Below are 14973 nucleotides of genomic sequence, written 5' to 3'. Positions count from 1 at the left end.
TTAAGATTTTATTTATTTGAGAGAGTGAGTGAGCATGAGAGAGAGAGAGAGAGAGATCACGAGCAGGGGGAGGGGTAGAGGGAGAAGCAGACTCCCCGCTGAGCAGGGAGCCCGATGCCAGCTCCATCCCAGGACCCTGGGATCATGACCTGAGCCCAAAGTAGACGCTTAACCGACTGAGCCACCCAGGTGCCCGATTTAAAGATTTTTTAATTTATTTTAATTAATTAATTTATTTATTTGAGACCGAGAGAATGAGAGAGAGAGAGAGCACATGAGAGGGGGGAGGGTCAGAGGGAGAAGCAGGCTCCCCGCCCAGCAGGGAGCCCGATGCGGGACTCGATCCAGGGACTCCAGGATCATGACCTGAGCCGAAGGCAATTGCTCAACCAACTGAGCCACCCAGGCAGGCGCCCGATTTAGACCAAAGTTTGGGTACATGGCTACAGCATCGATTGTATTTTCATGAAGTGTTTTCGGAATGTAGAGAAAGGAGAGATTGGGGCCTGTTCATTGGGGAAAATTTCATGGAGGAGGCCTGTGGGCTTCCATGGATGTTCTACAACAAATAAACTAAGGAGTTAACCCTTTTGAGCCCCGAGTCTGTATCGGCAGCTGTGTGAGGTACCTCTCATACTTTCCCTCATTTAGACCTCACCATAATCCTCTGAGGTAGGTGTTATTACCCTCCACTGGGCAGATGAGAAAATCACTGCTCACAGGGGTGGAAGGCATAGTTGTCCAAGGCACACTGTAGGGGCAGAGCCAGTGTTGAACATCTGAGGACTCCAGTGCCTCAACTCTTAACCACCATTGTACATGGTTTTATACTCAGTAGATTTAAAAACCTGACTTTTTACAAATGTACATAAAAGATGCGTCTAGGCCTCTGAAGCAAAAAATCAGTTGGAGTTCCCCCTTTGCTTGACCTGATGGGAGACTTGTGGGATAGAACAGAGACAGGGGAACTATTACATTCCAAGCTCTCACTTTATAAAACAAAGTTCTGGCCCACAGAAAAATACCCTGAAGCTTCAAGATAGCTGTGAAAGGGCCAAGTAGTCAAGCAGACATTTTGCCAAACTTAGCAAAAACAAAACAAGAGAATATAAGTACAGAGGACATTAAAGGATTAGCACAATAAGGGCTGGTCTAAATCTTTTAAAGAGATCCAGTCTTTGTGGCCTAATACTTGGGGACAATCTGCCTCAGGAGGTTGAGATGCCACTTTGTTCTCCAAACCACTGAGGGACGTGATCCAGGAAAAAGCTCATCTCCCTGCATAAGTTTCTAGAGCTATCAAATGTGGTTTACCTGTGCTTTCTAGAACTTTTATTCAGTGTGCTTTTTATACATACAGATTTACAATACCAAAGTTCTTTCCCTAATGCCCTGTGTTCTATATCAGCAGTTTCTGTCAGGGCGGTGATGGTTGGCCGGCGCAGAGTGCTGGTTGGTGCGTGCTTCTCCACAGGTGTTGCCAAGTAGTCAACATGGAGGAAAAAGGCTTCAAGCAATTGGGAGAGAAGTAGGCAACATTAGGTCACTGGGCTCAACGGAAGGGAATAGGAAGATGCTGGAAAATTCAGTGGAGGGTTGACAAGAACAGTTTAATTTGTTTTTTTTTTAAGAAGATTTTGTTTATTCACTTGACAGAGAGAGACACAGCGAGAGAGGGAACACAAGCAGGGGGAGTGGGAGAGGGAGAAGCAGGCTTCCCGCTGAGCAGGGAGCCCGATGCGGGGCTAATTATTATTTTTTTTTATTGTGGTGAAAAATATATAACACAAAAGATGCCATTTTAACCATTTTTTAAGTGTACAAGTCAGTGGCATTAATTATTCAAAATGTTGTGTAACCACCATGATCTATTTCCAAAATTTTCCTTCACCCCAAACAGAAACTTTGTACCCATCAAGCCAAAATTTCCTATTCCCCTGTCCTCCAGCCCCTGAGAAACACCAATGCACTTTCTGTCTCTATGAATTTGCCTATTCTAGGTATTTCATATATTCCTATATTTCATACAGTATGTGTCCCTCTGTGTCTGACTTCTTTCGGGGTTTGTCCACATTGTAACCATGTATCAGAACTCCATTCCTTTTTATGGCTGAGTATTCTATTGTATGTATCTAACCACATTTTGTTTATCCCTTTATCTGTTAATGGCCACTTGGATTGTTTCCACCTTCTGGCTATTGTGAATAAAGCTGCAATGAACACTGGCTTACAAGCGCCTGTTTGAGTCCTTTTCAATTCTTTCAAGTATATACCAGGAGTGGAATGGCTCAGTCATAGGGTGAGTCTATGTTTAACTTTTTGAGGAACTGCCGAACTATTTTCCACAGGGACAGCACCATTTTACATTCCCACCAGCAGGGGATGAGGGTTCCAATCTCTCCATATCCTTGCCAACACTTGTTATTTCCATTTTCTTTTTATAGCCATCCTTGTAGGTATGAAGTGTTATCTCTCTGTGGTTTTGAGTTGTATTTCCTAATGACTAATGATATTGAACATTTTTAATGCACTTACTGGCCATTTGTTTATCTTCTTTGGATAAATGTCTATTCAAGTACTTTACTCATTTTTTAATTGAGTTGTTTGTTTCAGATTGAGCTATAGGAATTCTTACATATTTTGGATAGTAAACCCATAATTATCAGATACATGATTTGCAAATATTTTTTCCCATTCTGTGGGTTGTCTTTTCACTTTTTTTTAAATATTAGCAAAATTTTACTTCAACTTTTTTCTCTGCTTATAAAAAAATCTTCTGACAAAGCTGATACATAAAAGGCTAACAGCTGTTGTCTAAAGACAGTGTGGAAGCCATAGAGAATGTCTCTCAGACAAGAGGCACTGCCCCAAATCTCCCCCACACTGGGGGCCAAGCAAGAGGGGGGGGGTAGAACTCTGCCATTAGGGTTGGTGGTCCCAACCAGGAGCCCAGGTTCCCCCTCCCCTGTCCAAATTCTCTTTTTTGTGGTAAACAGGACTCTGCCAAGCTGACAGTTTGGAACTCCCAAGCTGCCTGAATGTTTGGGTGTGTTAGGGGAAAATGCTGTGGTTTCAAGATGGCCCACGTGCCAGCCCTCAGAGCCCTCAGCCAGCACTCTCTTCCCACTTCAGAGAGCCAAACTCCTGGCTGGCTGGGGCCTGGCTGGGGCCTGGGATGGGAGGCTCACCCTCAGCATCCGTCCCTCTAATCACACCCCCACGCCCTGGAATTTTTGTTGTTATGGGACTCACGTAGTGTCAGGTGCTGCTGAAGCCTAGCTGTAGCTCTGAGTCGGACAGTGAGGGGTGGCAGGCAAAGGCCCAGGACTATGGCTGGGGTGGCCCCCGGCCCCGGCAGCTCTGGGCTGCCTACACCTTTATGTTTATTTCCAGACTGGCCCACTGCAGGGAGAGGTGGGTGGAGTGAGGTGCTGGCAGCCTCAGCCCTGTAGGATGTGTATATGGCAGAGGGAAAGGAGAAGGACAGAAGGAGGGACAAAGAGTCATGAGGATAGGGACAGGGCTGAGTGAGAGCCAGGTAAGAACTTGTCCTGAAGGTGGCCAGCTGTGGCCCATCTGAAACAGAACTCAGCTCCCTAGGGGGGCCCCTCAGGTCAGGCCAGCTGGGCAACCACCCAGGGCATGAGTAGGCCAGGCTGAACTTGGGCCACAGTGTTAAAGAATGATTGTGGGCGGTACTGGATACAGACAGGGTGTGATGATATCTCAGCTCTGCACGCTGCCAGGGCCTGGCCAACAGAAGGTGAAGCAGCACTCTTTGGAGTGGCCCATGGAGTCCAGGTTGGACAGGCAGGCATACTGGCTCATAGGCAGGACCAGCAGTGGTGGAACTTCTGAGGGTGGTAGCTGGTCCCAGATCATCTCTTATTCACAAAGCCTGAGCTGTAGTCCAAGGCTTCAGGGGTCCTTTCCACCATGTACCAGAGCTTGAAGCAAGTGGAATGTTCTTTCCTTAGTTCCTCTAGCTCTGGCTGCAGCAGGCTGTCCTCCTTGGTCCAATTGGGAAAGAGCAGTTGGCACGTGGGGTGCTCATCCAGGTCCTTCATGATGTCACGGGTCACCTGCAGCATCTGAATGATGGCCTTTCCTCCCATGGTCACACCAACAAACTTCACCATCTTGATGACAGGGTTGGGTTTCTTGTCTGGACAGGTGGCAAACTTCCCTTTGCCCAGATGGACTAGCAGCCCATTTGAGCCTTGGAATTTACTCAGTGATGTCTCTAACCTTCTTGTTTTCCAGGTACTGGGACATATTTCCCTCTAGAGGGAAACTTGGGATGGATGCCTTTGAAGAAAACCTTGATGACCAAATCCACTAAGCCCTTGTGGTCATGGCCGGAGATGAGTATATAGGGCAAATGACTAGGTTTTGGTGGATTTGAATCAACGGGTAGATATGCTGGCCAATGGGGAAGCCTAGAATGCGATGAGGCCATAGAAGGATAAAGTAGAACCACTGGGTATTATGGCCGGTGTTCTCCTTTATTGATGAGCCACAGTGGGTACTTGATATTCAGGCTTTTAAAGGTGATGGCCGGGGCCCAATACTGGCTAGCTGAGCAGGCTGTAGAAGAACCAGATTGGGGAGAGCACCACATGCCCCAGATGCTCAGCTGGGCCCTGTGGTGGTGGCTGCTACCCGGGCCAAGACAGTTGGGCTGCCTCTTTTCACTTTCTTAATAATATCCTTTGATGCACAGAAGTTTTTAATTTTGATGAAGTTCAATTTATTTTTTTTTCTTTTGTTGCTCATACTTTTGGTGTCATATCTAAGAATCCATTGCCAAATCCAGGGTCACCAAGATTTACCCCTATATTTTCTTCTAAGAGTTCTATGGTTCCATTTTGAGCTAATTTTTATATATGATGTGAAGTAGGGGTCCAACTTCATTCTTTTGCATGTGGAAATCCAGTTGTGCCAACATTTTCTGCTAAAAAGACTAATCTTTCCCTCATTGAATGAACTTGATGCCTCTGTGGAAAATCAATTGGCCATAAATGTATGGATCTATATCTGTATTCTCAATTCTATTCCATTGGTCTATATGTCTATCCTTATGCCAATATCACACTGTTTTGATTGCTGCAGCTTTGCAGTAAGTTTTGAAATCAGGAGGTGTGAGTCCTCCAACTTTGAACTTTTTAAAGATTGTTTTATGTATTCTGGGCCCCTTGCAATCCCATACGAATTTGAGACTAGGTTTTTCCATTTCTGCAAAAAAAGCTGTTGGAATTTTGATAGAGATTGTGTTGAATCTCAAAATCACTTTGGGGAGTATTGCCATCTTAACAATATTAAGTCTTCCAATCCGCGAACATGGATGTCTTACCATTTATAGCCATACCTTAGAAATACTGTGGGTTTGGTTTCATACCACTGCAATAAAGCGAATATCACAATAAAGCAAATCAAATGAATTTTTTGGTTTCCCAGTGCATATAAAAGTTATGTTTACACTATACTGTAATCTATTAAGTGTGCAATAGCATGTTTAAAAAATACCAATGTAGGGACGCCTGGGTGGCTCAGTCAGTTAAGCGTCTGCCTTCCGCTCAGGTCATGATCCCAGGGTCCTGGGATTGAGCCCCGCGTTGGGCTCCCTGCTCAGCAGGAAGCCTGCCTCTCCCTCTGTGCTGCTCTCTCTCTCTCTCTCCATCTCTCTCTCTGACAAATAAATAAAATCTTAAAAAACCTTACCTAAAAACACCAATGTGTATACCTAAATTAAGAAAATACTTTATTGCTAAAAAATGCTAACCATCACCTGAGCTTTCAGTGAGTTGTAATCTTTTTGCTGGTAAGGGGTCATGTCTTGATGTTGATGCTTGTTGACTGATCAGGGTGGTGGTTGCTGAAGGGTGGGTGGCAGGGACAATTTCTTAAAATAAGACAACAATGAAGTTTGCTGCATCAGTCAACTCTTCATTTGATGAACGATTTCTCTTTAGCATGTGATGCTATTTGATAGCATTTTATCCACAGAGCTTTTTTCAAAATTGGAGTCAATCCTCTCAAACCCTGCCACTGCTTTATCAATTCTTAGGGGGGAAAGCTTTCAGTCTTTTACTACTGTGGGTTTTTCATAAATGCCCTTTATTATGTTAGAAAAGTTCCCTTTTACTCCTAGTTTTCTGAGTGTTTTTATAATGAAAGAGTGTTGGATGTTGTCAAATGCCTTTTTTTTGGCGACAACTGAGATGATCATAGTTTTTTGTTTTTGTTCTTGTTTTTTAACCTTTGTTCTATTAATGTAGTTTATTACATTGATTTTCTTATGTTGAACTACTCTTGCATTCCTGAGATAAATCCCACCTGGTCATGGTGTCCAAATTCCTTTTAATCTGCTGTTGGATTTGATTTCCAAGTATTTTGTTGAGGATTTTTGCATCCATAAGGGTTATTGACCTGTAATTTTCTTTCCTTGTAATGTCTTTATCTGCCTTTGGTATCAGGGTGATGCTGGTCTCATAAAATGAATTAGGAAGTGTTCTCTCCATCATGATTAAGTTCATCAACTTTGGAGGCAGATGGTGTGAATTTGAATCCTGCCTCTGCTACCACAAAGTTTGTAGCAAGTTATTTTGTTATTTACCCTTTCTAAATTTAATTTTCTACTCTGTAAAATGGGAATGTTAGGAGAATTAATTGGGTTCTTTCATTGTAAACCAGCGGTGTGCTGGTAAATGTGTAACAAACAGCTCTCAGAGAATGTGGAAGTGGGAAACCCTGATTTGTGGTGTTTGCCAATTTCCATGGTGTAACTCTTGAAGTGACTGATTTTAAGGTGCCAGCGTGAAATCATCTAACGTGGAGTTGAGGAGACATGCACACAATCTGTTCTCATGTGCCAGTGAGAGCTGACGCCAGCACATCACTTTTTTAAAACAAGTGTGAAGTACATAATAAGTGATCAATCAATAAATATCATTTTCAGTTGCCTTTAACAACAAGAAAAAAATAAAGTGAAAATAGGATGATTCCTGAAAAGTCAAGATGTATAATCTCCCTCAATATTGCCTTATGTTCTAAAATATTTTATATTCCAGGTACTTTGAAATGTTATCCTCAGATGGTCTGTCCTCTGTGGGAACCGCATCTCATACCCACTTTCTATCTTTAGATCTTGTATCATTGTTTACAGTGAACATAATCACAGGGACGATGGTCCTTGCCAACTGTTTGCCCCACTGGCAGCTGACCACACCTGGGAGGGCTCGTTGCTCCTAACTGCTTAACATACTAACCTTGAAGACAGCAGGAGAACATAGAGGCATCATCCTGCCTTGGCTTCCTGGTTGCTAAAGTGTTCTGCTTGATATTGGCCCTGCCAAGAGCCACCAGCCAGTCCTGCTTCCCTAAAAGACACACACAGATTGCCCAACCACCCCCATCAGGCAAATGATTCTGCAAATGTCATGTCCTCTACACTTGTGCTCAGACCTGGGCTTAAAATCTATGAAGCAAACAAGGACTCTCTTACCCTGTATCCAGGGCACCTGGTCTTAATCCCTTGACCAAGTCACTATGTTGTCCCATGTTCCTTATCCATCCATCCATCCATCCATCCATCCATCCATCCATCCATCCATCCAAGACTTACAGAATGGATGCAAATACAAACATGATATATGGTCTTAGAGTCCATAAATTCACAGAGTGGGATGTGGTTGGGTAGAGTGGAGATAGATAGGCAAACGAATAGTGGGACTAAGGTGCGATAAGAAAAAGTACAAAAGTATATGCAAAGTACTCTGTGAAAGCAAAGGACGGATCCTGCTTGCCTCAGGGAGCTAAGGAGGTTTTTGCAGAGTGTGTGCAGGTAACCAAAGGGTAACACAGAGGTTTGGGGCCAGATGATGACAGACTTTGTATGCTCTACTGTGACATTGAACTTGATCCTCCAGCAACAGGGAGCCTTTCCTTTCCTCTTCTACTGCCCTGCATCTTAGGACTTCAAGGCCCTGGTCCCTGCTAATAAAATAATAACCAACTTTTTTAGGGCTTACAATGTGCCAGATACTGTACTAAGTGCTTTAAATTCATTATGTCCCTTAGTCTTCACAACAACCTTAGAAGACAGAAAATATCAGCATCCCCATTTTACAATGAGAAAACAGATTTAAAACTCAAAGTCTCACAACTAGGAATAGGCAGAGCTAAGACCCAGTTCTGATTCACAGCCAAGACTGTGCTCCTAGAAACATGAGCCAGTAGGACCTGGTGTAGTTGAGCGGCTGGGAAGAGTGGATCCATCTCCCCAAACCAGCCTCCAAAACTTCCCCACATTTTGTAATGCTCATATACCTTAAAGCCTCTTACCTCCTACCTGGGCTGATAGCAACAATCTGAAAGTACCTTGTTTAGGAGACACTCACAATAACTTTGTGGAGGAGGGCTTCCTATGAAGTTGACGGCAGTGTCAACTTACCTCCAAGGACTGTGTTTGCTTCTGGGTGATGTTGAATTAATGATTAATCTGCTCATGTATAAGTCAGCTAATGCCCCTCCCAAATAATGTAATGTGTTAACCCAATTAAAAACACTTGCCCAACTAAATGGAGTGTCAGACCTGTCAACTCCTATTTTACATTCTGTAAAAGGAAGCAGGAGTTCTACTGACCCTTAGACTGTGTTAGATTTAGATATATATTAAATAGGTATACATAGGGTGCCTGGGTGGCTCAGTTGGTTAAGCGACTGCCTTCGGCTCAGGTCATGATCCTGGAGTCCCTGGATCGAGTCCCCCATCGGGCTCCCTGCTCGGCAGGGAGTCTGCTTCTCCCTCTGACCCTCCCCCCTCTCATGTACTCGCTCTCTCTCATTCTCTCTCTCTCAAATAAATAAAATCTTTAAAAAAAAAATAAAATAAAAAATAAAAAAATAAATAGGTATACATATAATTTAATTTAGTGTTGATGTCAACTCTGTAAAACTGTGTGTACAAATAAGTAACCCGAAGCTCAGAAAGGTGAAACCACTTGTTCAAGGTCATAGAGTCAATTTTCTTTCTACGACTCCAGGACTCTAACATTGGGGTGGTCTTTTGTTTGTATCCTATCAAATAACTGCCCTTCTTTTTAATAATAAGAATTTGAATGTCCCTAAAGGAGTATTATTATTTTAGAGATGTGATGTAGTGCAAAGAGCAGGAGCTTTGAAGCCAGATATTGCTGCGTTAAGATTCTAGTGCCTGCTTTGGAGTGGTGTGACCTTTGGCAAATCACCTCATCTCACCTAAAAAGATGATTGTGAGAAAAGCAGTAGATGGCTGGCCCCTGGGGTACCTCAGTACACCTTACTCCTTTCTGGCTCCTCCTCGGTGTAACACGAATGGACATCTCCAGCCATCTCAAGAAAATTGGTTACATACTCAGTGCATCCTTAGAGGTGTGTCAATTTATTTTAATCGAAACAAATTCCTGCTATATTATATTTTGGGGGGAAATCTGGGGAAGGTATTGTGAAACTAGGCAAATTATACAGCTCCCACAAGGGGGAACTCCCAGACCAATCAAGGAGGTCCATGACTCATGCGTGTTTTGGGGAGGAAACGGGAAAGTTGCTGTGTTGGAGCCAAATCAGTTGGAGAGCTTGAGGCGGAATGTTGGGACCTGAGGACCCGGATTTTACAGGAGGGGCCGCTTGCTGTGGGTACTACAGGGAGAATGTGCAATTCCTGGGGGCGATCTGGGATGGAGAGCGTGAGGGAAGGAGAGGAGGGAGGGCAGAGGGAAAAAGGAGAGTGCAGCTGGCTGCCCGCAGCCGACCTGTGATTCCTCCCTCTCATTCCCTACATCTCTAGCAATGACCATCAAAGCCAAGCACCTTTGTGTGAGTGCCTCTGACGGGAAAACCTGGAAGGGGCAGAGTTTCATTTCAACATTGTGCAGAACAGATTAGAGGTGAGAAGGTGGAAGTGTCCCTTTGGATGTCATCCAGCTCTGGAAAGGGCTGTAGACTTCCACAGGCCAGGTTAAAGGTTGGGGGTTCAAACCAAGTTTACCCAGATCTTTGAGAGGCAAAGGGGACTCGGCTGACTTCCGAGTTGTATCTCTTGATTTCTTTCTCTTTCCTTCTTTACCTTTCCCTCCCCTCCAAAGCTCACCCAGTACAGTACTTGACATACAGTAGGCACCCCGTAAATATCTGTTGTGCTGAATCATATAAATATAACGTGTGGTTTCTGCTGTCGTGGGACCTAAAATTGGGTAAAGACAGCACACACATATATTTCACACCTAAAAATAAACCTAATCCTAAAAATTCAGGGAAGGATATAAATACCATCTAAATAGGCTTACCACTTTCCCACCTCTTTGTTTTTTGGTATCCTTCAAGTTTCAACTCGTATCTCACCCTCCAGGAAGTCTACCTGGATTTTCAGTGATGTTTCCTGTCTCTGAAATCTTATGCCATTTTCCTTCTGTGTCAGCCATTTGTCACTTGATCATTTATTTTTCAGAAGGCTGTTTTGCCTTTTCTTCTATATACCACAGTCTCTGAGGACCACCCTTACTAAGGGCTGAGTATCCTATACACATAGTTGTCAGTTGATTGTTACTGATCGTATGTATCTTGCATCATATTCTCAGAAACTTAAGAATTTAATATGTGCTTGGCATATACTGGTACTGAATAAATGTTGTTGAATTGAGCTGAATTGTTGGGTGCCACAGACCTCTGAGAATCTATGAGTCCTAGATATTACTCTCCTGCCAGAATAACAGAAAATTAGAACTTGGGGAGAAATCAAATCTAATTCTTGTTAAGCTATAATTTATTTTCCTATTGCTCTTAGGCATGTAATTTAGGCTTTCCACTCCAAATGCAAATATGATTTATTGGCCAATCACTTTTACATGAATACTATGAGGTAAAAAAATAAAGATGCACAGAATTTTGATGCTGACAGACGTCATAAAATCATGTGTTCTAACCCAGGAGAAGTACAAGCTCAGAGAGGTTAAACAGACTGCCTATGTTTCCTTGGTTGGTCACAGAGCTCACTGAGCATTCAGGTCCCATGCTTTCTGGTCCAGTGGCCTTTCCAGGCTCTAAGCTTGGCTGTCAGAATAGTGTTTTCATTGTTAATGCAATATACTAAGTCCCTGGGGTAGAATAAGCCCCATTATTAGAGCTAGTAAGTCAGTCCAAAGCAATTTGATATTCCTGTAAAATTGAATAGATTTTGAAGTAAAGAATCCTTGGGTTCACTGCCTTCCAACGGGGCCATCATCTCATTTATCCTATGTATATATAATATTTTATATATATATATACCCCATAAATGAACACTTCTGTATGAACACTCATTATAACATTTTATTGATTCTGTTATAGTGCTGTTAATTACATAAACCACAAAACCCTTCAGTTAGATTAAGCCATAATAAATAAGATTAGTGATACTCTGCTCTGTATAGTGAGTGTTTTTATAATAAATGGATGTTTATCTTTTCAGAAATTACTACATTGATATCTTATAATTATATCAGATATTTGGACTTTTTTAGTAAAAAACTTTGAGTGTCTTCTAATAACTAATGATATTAACTATGATTATTCATCCTCATGATAACCCTATCAAGTGGACATTGTGATTTTCCTCACTTACAAGTGAAGAAATAAAATCTTATAGAAATTTGGTACCTTGCCCAAGATCGCACAGTAGGGGAGGCCAAGATCGAATGAGATAATATATATGTACTTAGCACAGTGCGGGGCAGATAGTGTGTTGAATAAATGCAATTGAAAGAGTCAGTATGAAGTGAGAAGAAAGGTGAAGCTGTTTCAAAGATGGTACATAAGGCATATAATTCCTGTATATAAAACATGTATGACTAGGGGCACCTGGGTGGCTCAGTCAGTTAAATGTCCAACTCTTGGTTTTGGCTCAGGTCGTGATGAGCCCTACCTCTAGCTCCACGCTGAGCCCAGAGTCTGCTTGAGATTCTCTCTCTCTCCCCCTCTGTCCCTCCCCCTGCTCCATGTGCTCTCTCTCTCAAATAAATAAATAAATCATAAAAAAAAACAAACACATACGACTAAAATTTGATTCTGAGCTTCCTAACAATCAACAGGGGAAATACAATCAGTTATATAAGTGATAAGTAACCTTGCCCAAGAGAAGTATAAGTATCTGGAGCTCAGACCTATGGGCCTTTCTTCAAGACACAGCATTTAACGCCCTAGCAAGGACCTGAGAGGATGAGGCAAACTCACCGTGTAATACATGGGATGGCTGTTAGAAGCTTGGAAAAAGTGATGGCCAAACCTGAGTGAAGTGGAGATGCCTGAGTTGCCCTGGCAGAAGGCAGAGGAAGGATTAAGAAGTTGAGGGAAGGGGCATGTAGTAGCGTGGAAATGTTATGTAAGGCCAGAAGCCCCATGAGAGCTCCCATGTTTTATGGGAGGCCCAAAGGACACACCATTCACCAAGACCATTAAGAATGTACTAGAGAGAGAGGTATCAGTGTCACTAAGAAGTCACTTCTGAAGGTCTGGGCTTAAAGTAGGAGAGTGGTCCCAGAGCTGGGCTTCTTAATAGTCATGGGCATGATGGGCTCCTCCCAAAGAACAGAGACCAATCAGAAGTGCTTAACTACCAGAAGCCATGAGGCCACAATACCATATAACCTGTAGAGACAGAGGGGCAGCCACAGGGGCTTGAGCTGCAGGAATTACAGAGAGGGTTAACAGCTCATAGTGTCCCAAGGGGCAATTGTGTAGACAACAAAGGTACTACATAAAATCTAAAAACAAGAGAGGGCCTTTGATCATGTGGTCCTCTGGTCATATGTATCACACATGACACCATCTAGAGCAGCAGACCTCACAGAATGCTGGGAGGCCTTGGAAAGGCACATCTGAAGTGACAGATCAGAGGCAACCCTCTGAGAGCCCAGGTTGTCTTTCTATAGGATATGGTTTAAATCACAGACCTCTGTATGACAGTGTGTCCACACTTAGGAACCAAGGAATCAGAGCAGGAGTGGTGCCATTTACCATCACTCCTAATGACTCACTGGGGAACTTTGTCCACATTCTGGTCTCTTCAAGTGTTAGAGGTCCTGGGCCCTTGCCAGGGGATGTAACAGGAGTCTTATGGGTTTATGAATTATAGCTGTCACCAAGGCCCTTTGGATTTCTTGTCTCCAGAGACCAGCAGGGGAAAAGAGTCACCATTCATGGCAGGGAGAATCCATTCTCATCAGCGAGAGGTAGAGTTCCTTTTATACATGCAGCCAGGGAGGAACATGGGTGGAACCCGGGAGAACACAGGGGCCTCTCCTGGCACTCAGCTGCCCCACTGGAACTATGACTGGAAGTCTATAGCATGCCTGGCCTGAGAAGGGTGTGACTGCAAAGGGCTCAGATCCCTCTGGGAAGGAGGATTTGGGTCACTTCACCAGGTAAGCCACCAGGACCTGCCAAAGTAATAGCTAACCAGGAGAGGAATTTAGAATGGACAGAAGAGAAAACAAACAAAGCGAACAGAAGAGGAAGAGGATGTGAACCAGCTGTGGCTATGAGACCAAGGGCAGTGACCTTGCCATAATTTGCCTCATTAACAATCTTTTCTAAATCTCCCTGCAGGAAGATAGGTCCACAGACCTGTGGAGGTCCTGCTCCCTGAACATGCTATAGAAGTGGACCTGAGCAGTGCAATGGGTAGAATGTAGCCGCCATGAAAGGGCATGGCTCAGATCTCCTCCTGCAGGGAGCATGACTGATGGAGAGTTCTGGCTATTTCCTCTGTGCATCCATTACCATGTTTGTATGGGGACTAGATTCCTATGCCAATGACTGAACATGGCAAGCATACTAAGGCAGGCCAGTTCCAGTGAGTGGTGGTCACTTTGGTTTGAGGATTCCCAAGTGGTTTCCCTGAGGTTTTTTTGGAAATGTGCTTTCTGTCTCTTTCTATCTCTTCCTCCTGTTCCCCTACTTTTTTTCCATAGATATTGGAGTTGCAACATGGTCTGGAGGCTTCCCTCACCTTCTCTTGCTTTCTCCCCCTTTACAGGCATTTCCCCAATAAATCTTTTGCTTATCTATCTGTCTTACTTGCTTCTTGAAGGACCTAAACTAATGTATGCTCCCCAGTTAGTGACTAGCTACTTAAGTGCAGTCCATGCACCATAATGTAGTTGAAACAGTGAGTTTGGATATACCTTCTTACTCCATCTTCATAATCATTGAATAATACTACTTATTCCAATTTTACATATGAGGAAACTGAGGATTGATTTAGGAACTTGCCTGGGGGTATACAGCTGCTAAGTGGCAGAGCTACACTGAAATTCAAACTTAGATCTGTATTACTCCAAAATCGTCTTTACTACTCAGCTATGGGACAGCTGGGCTAAGGGCAGAGTTGATATCTTAAGAGAGTTGAAGTCTCTAAGGAAGATGAGTCTCATGTCTTAACAGGAGTGAGCTGAGGAAGTTCTCCAAATCAACATCAAGGTGTATCTCAAGCAATAATTTTAGAGCAGTACTGATACTCTCATCAAATCCATGATAGAAGCATCAAAGTTCTGGACAGTATTCCCTCAGGAATTTTAGTCCAGAAAGGTTTCAAAGTGGGCCTTCACAATTACACATATGTGATTCAATTGCTTTCATCTTTTTTCTTTCTCTGAATTATACTTTTAGCAAATATCTACTGAACTTTTACTATATGTCATGCATGATTCCTTCTAGACAAAAAATTATATACATTCCTTTTGTTTCCCCATTACATTTAATCAGACTGTTTCTTCTTACTCTCAGTCTGTCATTATCAGTATTATTGATGGCCTACTGTTTTCATGGTACTAGGCAATGGGAAAGGATCTCTTTCCTTTAAGTGTAATAATTTCCCCAACTTAGAAGGAGACTAATTCTTTTTTTTTCTTTTTAATAAATTTTATTGGAACATTGGTTATCCATGTACTAAAAAATCAG

At 43.0% G+C, this 14973-nt stretch overlaps 1 pseudogene; it reads right to left on the bottom strand.

Annotated features, from left to right (window-relative positions):
* Positions 1 to 3726: 3726 nt before the first annotated feature.
* LOC102750669 (NADH-cytochrome b5 reductase 3-like) overlaps positions 3727 to 14973 on the bottom strand; it is a 55852-nt pseudogene continuing 44605 nt past the window's right edge.

This window comes from Leptonychotes weddellii, chromosome 4, assembly GCF_054177405.1.
Source record: "Leptonychotes weddellii isolate Sample4059 chromosome 4, ASM5417740v2, whole genome shotgun sequence".
Taxonomy (NCBI): domain Eukaryota; kingdom Metazoa; phylum Chordata; class Mammalia; order Carnivora; family Phocidae; genus Leptonychotes; species Leptonychotes weddellii.
The sequence above is the reverse complement of the archived record's forward strand: the minus strand, read 5'-3'. Positions and strand labels throughout refer to the sequence as shown.